Source organism: Pelodiscus sinensis, chromosome 2, assembly GCF_052426305.1.
Source record: "Pelodiscus sinensis isolate ZL-2025 chromosome 2, ASM5242630v1, whole genome shotgun sequence".
In the NCBI taxonomy this organism is placed as follows: domain Eukaryota; kingdom Metazoa; phylum Chordata; order Testudines; family Trionychidae; genus Pelodiscus; species Pelodiscus sinensis.
The window spans coordinates 192,513,731-192,526,523 of record NC_143053.1 but is presented as its reverse complement, the minus strand read 5'-3'; positions in this window follow the sequence as shown (position 1 = coordinate 192,526,523).

The following is a 12,793-nucleotide window of genomic DNA, read 5'->3' as shown; positions in this document are numbered from 1 at the left end:
GACAGTTAGGAATTTTTACCTAATGTCCAATCTAAACCTCCCCTGCTGCACTTTAAGCCCATTACTCCTTGTCCTGTCCTCAGAAACCAAGAGGAACAAATTTTCTCCTTCCTCCTTGTGACACCCTTTTAGATATTTGAAAATCGCTATCATGTCCCCCCTTAATCTTCTTTTTTCCAAACTAAACAAGCCCAGTTCATGAAGCCTAGCTTCATAGGTCATGTTCAATAGACCTTTAATCATTCTTGTCACTCTTCTCTGTACCCTTTCCAATTTCTCCACATCTTTCTTGAAATGTGGCGCCCAGAACTGGACACAGTACTCCAGATGAGGCCTAACTAGTGCAGAGTAGAGCGGCAGAATGACTTCACGAGTTTTGCTTACAACACACCTGTTGATACAACCTAGAATCATATTTGCTTTTTTTGCAACAGCATCACACTGTTGACTCATATTCAACTTGTGGTCCACTATGACCCCTAGACCCCTTTCCGCCATGCTCCTTCCTAGACGGTCGCTTCCCATCTTGTATGTATGGAACTGATTGTTCCTTCCTAAGTGGAGCACTTTGCATTTCTCTTTATTAAACCTCATCCTGTTTATCTCTGACCATTTCTCTAACTTACTAAGGTCATTTTGAATTATGTCCCTATCCTCCAAAGAAGTTGCAACCCCACCCAGTTTGGTATCATCTGCAAACTTAATAAGTGTACTCTCTATTCCAATATCTATGTCATTGATGAAGATATTGAACAGTACGGGTCCCAAAACAGACCCTTGCGGAACTCCACTTGTTATCCCTTTCCAGCACGATTTAGCACCGTTAACAACTCCTCTCTGACTACGGTTATCCAGCCAATTATGCACCCACCTTATCGTGGCCCTATCCAAGTTATATTTGCCTAGTTTATCAATAAGAATATCATGCGAGACCGTATCAAATGCCTTACTAAAATCTAGGTATATGACATCCACCGCTTCTCCCTTATCCACAAGGCTTGTTATCATATCAAAGAAAGCTATCAGATTAGTTTGGCATGACTTGTACTTCACAACCCCATGCTGGCTATTCCCTATCACTTTATTACCTTCCAAGTGTTTGCATATGATTTCCTTAATTACCTGCTCCATTATCTTCCCTGGGACAGACGTTAAACTGACCGGTCTGTAGTTTCCTGGGTTGTTCTTATTCCCCTTTTTATATATGGGCACAATATTTGCCCTTTTCCAGTCTTCTGGTATCTCCCCTGTCTTGCATGATTTTTCAAAGATCATAGCTAAAGGCTCAGATACCTCCTCTATCAGCTCCTTGAGTATCCTGGGATGCATTTCATCAGGACCTGGTGACATGCTGACATCTAACTTTCCTAAGTGATTTTTAACTTGTTCTTTGTGTATCCTATCTTCTAAACTTACCCTCTCTCTGCTTGTATTCACTACGTTAGGCACACCTCCAGACTTCTCGGTGAAGACAGAAACAAAGAAGTCATTGAGCATCTCCGCCATTTCCAAGTTTCCTGTTACTGCTTCTCCCGCCTCACTAAGCAGTGGGCCTACCCTGTCCTTGGTCTTCTCCTCTTGCTTTTAATGTATTTATAAAAGGTCTTCTTGTTTCCCTTTATGCCTGTAGCTAGTTTGATCTCATTTTGTGCCTTTGCCTTTCTAATCTTGCCCCTGCATTCCCGTGTTGCTTGCCTATATTCATCCTTTGTTATTTGTCCTAGTTTCCATTTTTTCTATGACTCCTTTTTTATTTTGAGATCATGCAAGATCTCCTTGTTAAGCCAAGCTGGTCTTTTGCCATATTTTCTATCTTTCCTACACAGCGGAATTGTTTGCTTTTGGGCCCTTAACAACGTCCCTTTGAAATACTTCCAACTCTCCTCAGTTGTTTTTCCCTTCAGTCTTGCTTCCCATGGGACCTTACCTACAAGTTCTCTGAGCTTATCAAAATCTGCCTTCCTGAAATCCATTACCTCAATTGTGCTGGTCTCCCTTCTACCTTTCCTTAAGATCATGAACTCTATTATTTCATGATCACTGTCCCCCATAGTGTCTTCCACTTTCAAGTTCTCAACTAGTTCCTCCCTATTTGTTAAAATCAATTTACTTTTACTACCAAGTTGAACTATTTAGTTTAGCAAGAAGAACATTGCAAATGACTCAGTTATAGTGCAGGTTGGACCTCTCTTTTCAGGCACCCTCAGGGCCTGACTGGCCCCAAATGAGGGAGTTGGACAATGGGAAGTCTCCTGACACAAGCCCCTGAGCCCACTGCCCCTCCCTGCTGCTGGCTCCTTCAGCCCAGCTAGGCTGTCTGCAGGGCAGCCCTGGCTCCACTGCCGGCTGGCTGGGCAGCTCCAGCTCCACTGCCAAACAGCACATTTCCTGATCGGGCTACTGCAAGCCCAACTCCACAGCTGGCCCCAGTCGCACTGATTCTGCCAGCCCCATTGCCAGGCATCAGGCAGCCACAGTCATGCTGCTGCTGCCACCACCGCTGCTGCAGCCCCGCCACCTTCCAGACTGACACAGCTCAGCCAGGCTTTCCCTCTTGGGCCGGTGTGGTCCCAGCCCAGCTGCCAGGTGGTAGACAGCCCCTATCGTGCTAGCAGACTTGCGGGGCTGCACCTGGCTCCTAGCTGCTGCCTTCCTGCCCCAGGGCATTCTCATCCAGAAACATCTGTAGTCACACCAGATGACAGTTGTTGCTAGATGAAAGAATCCCAGATATGGGAGGTGCAACCTGTACCCTCACAGGGAGAAAATGTTGGTTATTAAAAGAGTTCTGGCATTTAATAGACCAAGCCATAACAAGAACGAATGGCTGGAAACTGAAAGCAGACCATTTCAAATTAAAACAAGTCACAATTTTTAATGATGAAGGTTATTAAACATTGGGGGGTGTTCTCCATCTCTTAATGTCTTTAAATCAGCACTAGCTGGTCTTCTATATAATGTGCTTTATTCAGCAGCAAGGTACACTTCAGTCACACACAAGCTGCATAAGTCAGGAATGTGAACTTGCATCTGCACTTGCCCTGTCTCTAGGCAGTCTCTAGCCACAGCAGGGCCTACTGATTGACCAGTCTACCTGACTGGCCAAGGAAGTGAGCAAGCCTGAGCTTAATCCCAACTGCAAGAACTAATCTTCAGCTGTTCAATAATACACTTGCCTGCAACTGTGATCTCCCCTGTGCCTATCCTGCTACTAGCCTTGGTCCCAGCCTTGCTCCTGTTTCACTCCAGAGCTTGGTTCCGATTTCTGGTCCCTGACTTTGACAGCCTCTGCTTTGACCACTAGGCAGGATGCTCCAGTTCCATCACTATGTAAGGGTAACACCCTTTAAAATGACACTTTTTTGCAACTGAATCATATTGTTGATTCCTACTCAAGTTCTCATGCACTATAACCTCCAGATGCTTTTTCAGCAGCACTATCACTGAGCTATTTATTCACTGTTTTGGAGTTGTCAACTTTTCCTTCCTAAGCAAGCCCCTATGTGGAGGGGTGTGTGTGAAGGGTGCAAATGTAACCGCCACCAGGCAGATTTGAACCTGGGACCTCTGGAGCTGAGTATAGGAGCCGCTACCCTCGGAGATAAAAGCCAGCTGGCTCTCAGCCCATGCTGTAGAGATCTCTTGGTCTTAATTGTTGCTGTGGTCTAGGTACCACTTGCATTGCTCAGTAACCACACTAGATGTGTGGGTTACATAAACGCACCCCCTCCACCGTCCCAAGTAAGTGTGAGGTGGGGAATCTGATGTTAGCCCCTCGTGTACAGCAGCCAGTGAGGGAGGGTCCAATCCCTTGACAGTGCCCCTAGGCAGGGTGCTGCTGGGCCACATGCAAGCAGCGTAATACAGGGGCTGCCTCCTCCCTATGTGCGGCCAAGGCAAAGGAAGCTACAAGCTGCAGAGCACGGCTGCCGCTGCTGGACCAGAACTCCAGGAATAGAGGCTGCACCATCTTACCCTTTGGTAAGGGCCCTGATGCAAGCCAGAGGAGAGGCCAGGCAGAAAGTGAGGCTGGGGTTGGGGCTGCTGAGCTAGGTGGAGAGGCCACTGCATTTTAGTGGTGCTTTGGAAACACCCCCTTGTATTCCAGTTGTGCTGGTTTTTATTCAAATCTGATTTAAATATTGCTATGAGAGGAAAAGAGCAACAGGAAAGAAAACGAAAGGCCACAGCCATGTCTTGCATGAAGGGAGATGCTTTTGTAAAGGCTAGGAAGGTTATTTCTGAGACAGACAGGAATACAGATGAAACTCAAGAATCAGCTAGAGTCTATCAGCAATCAAAGCATGTAGAATCAGGATTTGAAGTCAGTGAATGCCATGGAAATGAAAAAAGCCATCTACTAGACATGGAAAGAGTGATGAAGACAGAAGCAGGTAGTCTGTGTGTTGATGATATTGGTACTATTTTGAATGCCACAATGACAAAAGAAGAGATAATCCAAGCTGTTAATTCACTCTCACCTACTCAGAAATACCACCTGCTCACTGAACACTACATTGTGCCGAGGGACTACACTGATAGACTTGTGCAGGACAAGCTGATCAGCAAGACATATTGTATATTGACATTTCTACCAAGCACACCTGTTTATTATTATAGCCTTGGAATTAATTGCTCATGGAATTAATTGAGACTGATGTAGAGAAGCCTACCAGAAAGTCGAGGAATACTACAGAAGAAATGTGGCAGTTCTGCTCTTAGCTCATATCATTACAGAGCTTGAAGATCAGTTCTCCGATTTAGCTATTACATCTTCTTATATTTTAGGTTTAGTACCATTTGTGTTATGTGGAAATAACTTGCAAACTATTGATGAAGGAATAGAGGCTTTCAGAGATGACCTTCCAGCACCAGACCTGATTCATCAGGAAATCATTCCATCGAAAGGTCAAATATAGCAGCAAACGAGAAAGTGAATAGCCAGACATGGCTGCAAAAGCCATCAAGCAATGTGATTATGTCATGTTTCCTAACATATTTATACTCTTGAAGATATGCTGTACTATTCCTGTCACAAGTTGTGAATGAGAATGCAGCTGCAGAGACTGCACAATTACACGTGTGCCTGAATGACGCAAAAGCGATTGTCAGGTCTTGCACTCAAGACCTGACAATGCACGGTCTTGAAGAAAAGTTTGCTGTTACCTAAAACCTATTTCACTACAAGCCTATATATAGTCTTAACTGAAAAACTCTGAAGGTGAAAGCTGGAATATTTTTGAATATTGTTTTTTACTTTTGATATTATAAGAAGATCCCTGAAGGTAATTTTTATAAAACCTTTATTACTGTATACATATTTAGTATTTTATAATAAAATCATTTTAACACTATTTCCAATCAAATTTTTCATTAACCTCTTTTATGCACACTCATTACATGAGTATTTTGAACTCCTTTATATTAAAAAAAATTACAGTCCACATTTACAAAAAGAAGCACATACACACCCCACAGAAATTTCCTGCTTATGGGCCTGCTAAGTTTAGTACTTTGCACTTGAATTTCATCTTGCTGATATGCCCAGGACATTTTGAATTTAATTCTGACATTCAAAGTGCTAGCGACCCCTCTGAGCTTTGTGTCATCCATAAATGCTGTAAACATAACCTCTATTTAGTGTACCAAGTTATTGAGGAAAATAATTAGAAGTACTAGACACAAGACTAGTTCCTGCAGGTACTCCTGGGATACAGCTCCCCTGTTTGACCATGAATGATTGATAGCTTCTCTTTGAGTATGGTCTTTCAGCCGGCTCTACATCCACTTTAGCATTTTTCTTTGTAGGTTTTCTGTAATATCTCCTGGAATTAAAATAGGTAGTGTGTGACATATATCCAAAATATAGGGGATGATGTTCATTATAACTGGTAAGAACATAAGCATGACCAGAGTAGTCAGACCAATGGTCCATCTGGATCAAAATCCTGTCTTCTTACAGGAGACAATGCCAGGTGTTTCAGAGGGAATGACCAAAACATGGCAATTTTGGGCATGCCAGACCCTGTCATGCAGTCCCAGCTCCGAGCATTTGGCGGTTTAGAAACACCGAGACCATGGGACTGAGACCCTGATCATTTTAATCAATAACCATTGATGGGCCTGCCTGCCGTCAACTTATCTAATCCTTTTTTTAACCCGATTATATTTTTGGCTTTGCTGAGAAGCCAGTGCTGCAATAAACTGTTCCTTTTTTAAAAAATTGTGAGGCACAGTTATGTGGCTTATATTGTATACCTGAAACCATGAGATAGCTAAATCATCTAGATATGTGGGAAACTATCAAGTTCTGCTGCAGGTGTAGAAGATGCAAATGGTAATTTTATTCTCAAGGAACACGGGAGGCAAAAACTAAAAGATATTTTGGTTTTGTCTGGGAGAAAAAAAAACAGCAGAAACTTAGTGTTTTCCTAGGAGGTGAGCATTTTTTCCCACAATTCCATATGCAACATGCGCACACACACACAAACTTGAAAAGTCTAGGGCCAGGTCTACACTAAAAAGTTAGGTATATACAGGTGTGTTACTCAGGGACATAAAAAAATCCATATCTCTGAGAGATGATGTACACAGCAGTACACGGCTTACCAGGAGTTTGAATTCAGGATGTAACCAAGAGTCTTCTAAAACTGATCAAACTTTTGGATTGCTTCCCCTTCCTGCTTCTCCATGTAGGAACTAACGATACAGCCAAGAATGACTTTGAGCGGGTCACTACTGATTATGTAGTGCTGGGAAGAAGGATCAAGGAATTTGAAGCGCAGGTGGTCTTGTCGTCCATCCTCCCAGTTGAAGGAAAAGGTCCAGGTAGGGATTGTCGAATTGAGTAAGTAAATGCATTGTTGCGCAGGTGGTGTCAGAAAGGAGGCTTTGGTTTCTTTGACCGTGGAACTCTGTTCCAGGCATGAGAATTGCTAGGAAGAGATGGGATCCACCTAACCAAGTGAGAAAAGAGCATCTTCACCGGCAGGCTTGCAAACCTTGTGAGGAGGGCTTTAAACTAGGTTTACTGGGGGACGGTGACCCAAGCCCTGAGGTAAGTGGGATACCGGGAAGAAACACAAGGAGGAAGGAGCAACAAAGGTAGACCCCTGATTAGAATGAAGGAGGTAGGGCAATCAGCTGGTTTGTACACAAATGCAAGAAGCCTGGGAAACAAAGAATTAGAAGCCCTGGCCCAGTCACAGAACTACAATTTGATTGGAATAATGGAGACTTGGTGGGATGACTCACATGGCTGGAGCACTGTTGTGGAAGGGTATAAACTGTTCAGGAAGAACAAGCAGGGGAGAAAAGAGGAGGAGTTGCACTGTAAGAGAGCAGTAGGAATGCTCAGAGCTCCAGTATATAGAAGGAAAAAAGCCTGTTGAAAGTCTATGGGTTAAGTTTAGTGGTGGAAACAATAGAGGCAATGCTGTGATTGGTGTCTGCTATAGACTACCAGATCAGGTGGATGAGGCTCTCTTCAGACAACAGAGAAGTTTCCAAATCACAGGCCCTGGTTCTTATGGGGTGGGAGGGAGACTTTAATCACCATGACATCTGTTGGGAGACCAATACAGCAGTCGACAGACAATCCAGAAAGTTTTTGGAGAATGTTGGGGATAACTTCCTGATACAAGTGCTGAAGGAACCAACCAGGGGCCATGTGCAGCTTGACCTGCTGCTCACAAACAGGGAGGAACTAGTAGGGGAAGTAGAGGTGGGAGACAGCCTGGGAAGCAGTAATCATGATATGGTAGATTTCAGGATCCTGACCAAAGGAAGAAAGGAGGGTAGCAAAATACACACCCTGGACTTCAGAAAAGCAGACTTGAACTCCCTCAGAGAACTGATGGGCAGGATCCCCTGAGATTCTAACATGAAGGGGAAAGGAGTCCAGAAGAGCTGTCAGTATTTTCAAGAAGCCTTATTAAAGGTACAGGAAGAAACCATCACGATGCACAGTTTAAAAAAAAAAGGAAATATGGTAGGCAACCAGATTGGCTTACTGGCGAAATCCTTGGTGAGCTTAACACAAAAAGGAAGCTTCTAAGAAGTGGAAACTTGGACAGATGACTAGGGAGAAGTATAAATATATTGCTTGAGAATGCAGGGGATTAATCAAGAAAGTGAAAGCGTAATTGGAATTGCAGCTAGCAGGGGATGTGAAGGGTAACAAGAAAGGTTTCTACAGACATGTTAGCAATACGAGGGTGATCTGAGAGGGTGTGGGGCCTTTACTGGATGAAGGAAGTAACTTGGTGACAATTGATGTGGGAAAAGATAAAGTACTCAATGCTTTCTTTGCCTCTCTTCACAGACCAAAGTGAGCTCCCGGACTACTGGACTAAGCGACACAGTATGGGAAGAAGGTGGGCATCCCTCGGTGGAGAAAGAACAGGTTAGGAACTATTTAGAAAAGCTGTCAGACATACACAAATCCATGAGCCCAGATTTAATGCATCCAAGGGTACTAAGGAAGTTGGCAAATGTCATTTCATTATCTTTGAAAATTCATGGAGATTAGGACAGATCCCAGATGACTGGAAAAAGGCAAATGTAGTACCCATCTTTAAAAAACGGAAGATGACAACCCAGTGGATTACAGACCAGTCAGCCTTACCTTAGTTCCCAGAAAAATCATGCAGGGGATCCTCAAGAAATCCATTTTGAAGCACTTGGAAGAGGGGAATGTGATCAGGAATAGTCAACATGGACTCACCAAGGGCAAGTCATGCCTGACCAATATGATTAGTTTCTATGACGAGGTAACTGTCTCTGTGGACATGAGGAAGTCAGTGGATGTGATATACCTGGACTTTAACAAAGCTTTTGATACAGTATCCAACAATATTCTTGCCAGCAAGTTAAGCAAGTATGGATTGGATAAATGGACTGTAAGATGGTTAGGAAGCTGGCTCGATTGTCTGGCCCAATGAGTAGTGATCAATGGCTCGATGTCAGGTTTGTGGTCATTTCTAGCAGAGTGTTCCAAGGATCAGCTCTAGGGCCCATTTTGTTCGACATCTTTATTAATGACCTGGACAAGGGGGATGGATTGCACCCTCAGCAAGTTTGCGGATGATACTAAGCTAGGGGGAGAAGTAGATATGCTGGAGGGCAGGGACAGGGTCTAGAGTGACCTAGCAGATTAGAGAACTGGGCCAAAAGAAATCAGATGAGGTTCAACAAGGACAAGTGCATAGTCCTGCACTTGGGATGGAAGAATCCCAAGCATTGTTACAGGCTGAGGACTGACTGGCTGAGTAGCAGTTCAGCAGAAAAGTACTTGGGAATTACAGTGTATGAGAAGCTGGATGAGAGTCAACAGTGTGTGCTTGTAGCCAAGGCGGCAAATGGAATATTAGGTTGCATTAGGAGCAGCATTGCCAGCAGATCTAGAGAAGTGATTATTCCCCTTTATTTGGCACTGGTGCGGCCACATCTGGATTATTTCATCCAGTTCTGGGCCCTCCACTACAGAAAGGGTATGGACGCATTAGCGAGGGTCCAGCGGAGGGCAACCAAAATGATTAGGAGGCTGGAGCATATTACCTACCAGAAGTGGCTGAGGGATTTGGGCCTATTTAGTCTACAGAAGAGAAGAATGAGGGGAAATTTGATAGCAGCCTTCAACTTCCTGAAGGGAGGTTCCAAAAAGGATGGAGAGAGGCTGTTCTCAGTATTGACAGATGCCAAAACAAGGAGCAATGGTCTCAAGTTACAGTGGGGGAGGTCTAGGTTGGATATCAGGAAAAACTATTTCACCAGGAGGGTGGTGAAGCACTGGAATGGGTTACTTAGGGAGGTGGTGGAATCTCCATCCCTAGAGGTTTTTAAGTCTCGCTTGACAAAGCCCTGGCTGGGTTGATTTAGTTATGGTTGGTCTTGCTTTGGACAGGGGGAAGGACTCGACCTCCTAAGGTCTCTTCCAGCCCTAGGATTCTATGATGTTGTTAAGACAGTCTAATGCATGTGGACAGCACTAAGGCTATGTCTAGACTAAGCAGAAGATTCTAAAGAGGATATGCAAATTCCTCAAAAAATGAGATTTATGCAGCTTTTCAAAAAAAGGAGGAGTTGCCAAAAAGCCACATCTAGACTACTTTCACTTTCTAAAGCTCTGCTTTCAAAAGTGAGATCGGAAGAAGATATGCAAATTCCTATGAAATTTGCATATCCTCTTTCGAATTGTCTGCATAGTCTAGACAAGCCCTAAGTCAACAGCAGAATTCTTGTGTTAGCCCAGCTACTGCCTTTCAGGGAGGTGACTTAAAGCAACAGGAGACCCTCTCCCCTCATTGCAGCACTCACAGCAGCACAGCTGAACACCTCTAGTGAAGTTACAGCCTATGGTGGAAATGGAGTACACCAGTATAAATACCAAGTCAGAAAAGAGTAATGTTTTCAAACATTGTTTTGATTTTGTTTTTAAAGGGTCTGAACTAATCCTGATCAAAATTCAAATTTAAACTGACCCCAAAGTACATGGGCTAGTGGGAACCAGAATTTTGACCAGCTAGCTCTTTTCTGTTACATCTGTACTCATTCAAAGAAATGTGCTAAAATATCAGAGATTTTTTTTGCACATTTAAAAAGGAATTTCAACATCTTCCATAGCAACCACAAATCACATTTCTTCTGTAACATTCATATTTACTATAGTTGAAATTACTGTTGCCGAGGAAACCATAACACTGCACGTCCTGATTTTTTTGTGCATTTACATATACAGGCAGTCCCCGGGTTACGTACAAGATAGGGACTGTAGGTTTGTTCTTAAGTTGAAACTGTATGTAAGTCAGAACTGGCGTCCAGATTCAGACACTGCTGAAACTGACCGCCAGTTCTGACTTACATACAGAATCAACTTAAGAACCCCAGGCGTCCCCAAGTCAGCTGCTGCTGAAACTGATCAGCAGCTGATTCCAGGAAGCCTGGGGCAGAGCAACTCTGCCTGGGGCTTCCTGTAGTCAGCGCTGGTCAGTTTCAGCAGAAGTTGACTTGGGGACGCCTGGGGCAGAGCAGCTGGGGTGCTGCCGGGTTGGTCCAGTAGTGCCCAGAGCGGACGCTGCAGGACCAATCGGCAGCGCCCCAGCTGCTCTGCCCCAGAGTCCAAAACAAAAGCCTGGTCTGCTGGGGGGGCGGGGAGCACACTAGCTGCGCCCCCCCCCCCCCCAGCAGACCAGGGACACGGGGAGCAGAGCCGCAGCGGCAGCGGGGTGCCGCGCCTCTGAGGCTTTGCTCTGGCAAAGCCTTAGAGGCGAGGGACCCCGCCGTGGCTGCGGCTTCAGTCTGGGTGCCTGTGGTCTGCTGGGGACGGTCCCCAGCAGACCACAGGCTCCCAGACTGAAGCCGTAGCCGCGGGGGGGTCCCGCGCCTCAGAAGCGCGGGAACCCGCCCGGTGCTCCTGGTCTGCTGGAGACAGTCTCCAGCAGACCAGGGGCACCGGAGCAGCTTACGAACGGGGCTTTCTCGCCCCGACCTCTGGGGCGAGAAAGCCCCGTTCGTAAGTGCGGATCCGACGTAAGTCGGGGACTGCTTGTATTGTAGTAGGGTCTCTTACCCTGATTTGAAGCACATCTGTTCATACAACTTTGAAATAAATGATTGAACTTATCCATATTTATTCTAACAGTAATAATAATAAGGTTTTATGCAATGTCACTTGAGTAAATCTTAAAGCACTTTAGAAAGAGAATGAGTGTCCCTTTATGAGGTAAGACTCTCTCACATTGAAGCCCAAAGCTCATTAGACGCTGACTCAGGTGGACTAGCAGGGAAGTGAATTCCAGAAGTGGGGATGCACTCTCAAATAAATGAGCAGAGTGGATCAGACTTAATATCTTTAAAGCCAGAATTAAACACAGACTCTCTGTTAATCTTGATTGTCATAACGGGAGAGAGCACCAGTGCCTAACATAGTCAGATAACCACACACCCTGAACAGCCCATTGAAATTAGCAGGGTTTGGATCAGACCCAGTTTCAATAACAGCTTTTAAAAGTAGTAAAATGCAGTCGTTACATGGATCTACTTGAGCTCTTCAATTTAAGTTACACTGTTGGTCTCCTTCATGAATTAAACAGCCAGGGGTCAAATTATCCCATATCTACTTAAAGCGAATAAAATAAAGTGTGGACATTAACTTATTTTTCATGCAAATAAGGTGATTTTGGGTTTGGGTTTGGGTTCTCCCCCACCCCCACCCCCGATTAACCCCAGAGTAAAAATCATCAGATGAGAAATTGGGGCAGTTTGTTTTTGTTTGCTTGAAGAAAGGTTAAAAAAAAAAGAGTAACAATATATTAGTTTAGAATTCAATAACCCAAAGCCAAGGGACTTAAATTTAACTACCTTAGCTCATGCTTTAATTTAGGTTAGCTGCTCTGATTGCTGTCTGGTCTCAAGGAAGTTATCTGTCAGCTTTCCCCATGTTACATCAGAGGAGACGAGAGTTATGATTTTTCTCATTTCATTTTCTCTAAAAATAGATGGTAAGCTCAGTGTGCACTATGAAGGCTTCCCACTGAAGTCAGTTGGACATTGAGGACATTCAGCACCCCCCAGGATCAGGCCCAAAGTGAACAAACTGATTAAATTATCCAAGAGAGCTGTTTGAGGGTAAAGAGTAGCTTTTTTCCATAAATCACATTCTCTAATACAGACCTCTCTAATACAAAGGATGTGCCTGGTGCCACCTTATGCTGGGTGACAGATTGTCCAAAAATCTAGAGCTATCACTTGTTCGGGTTTTTATATACACTTTTCTTTAAAATGTAAATAATTT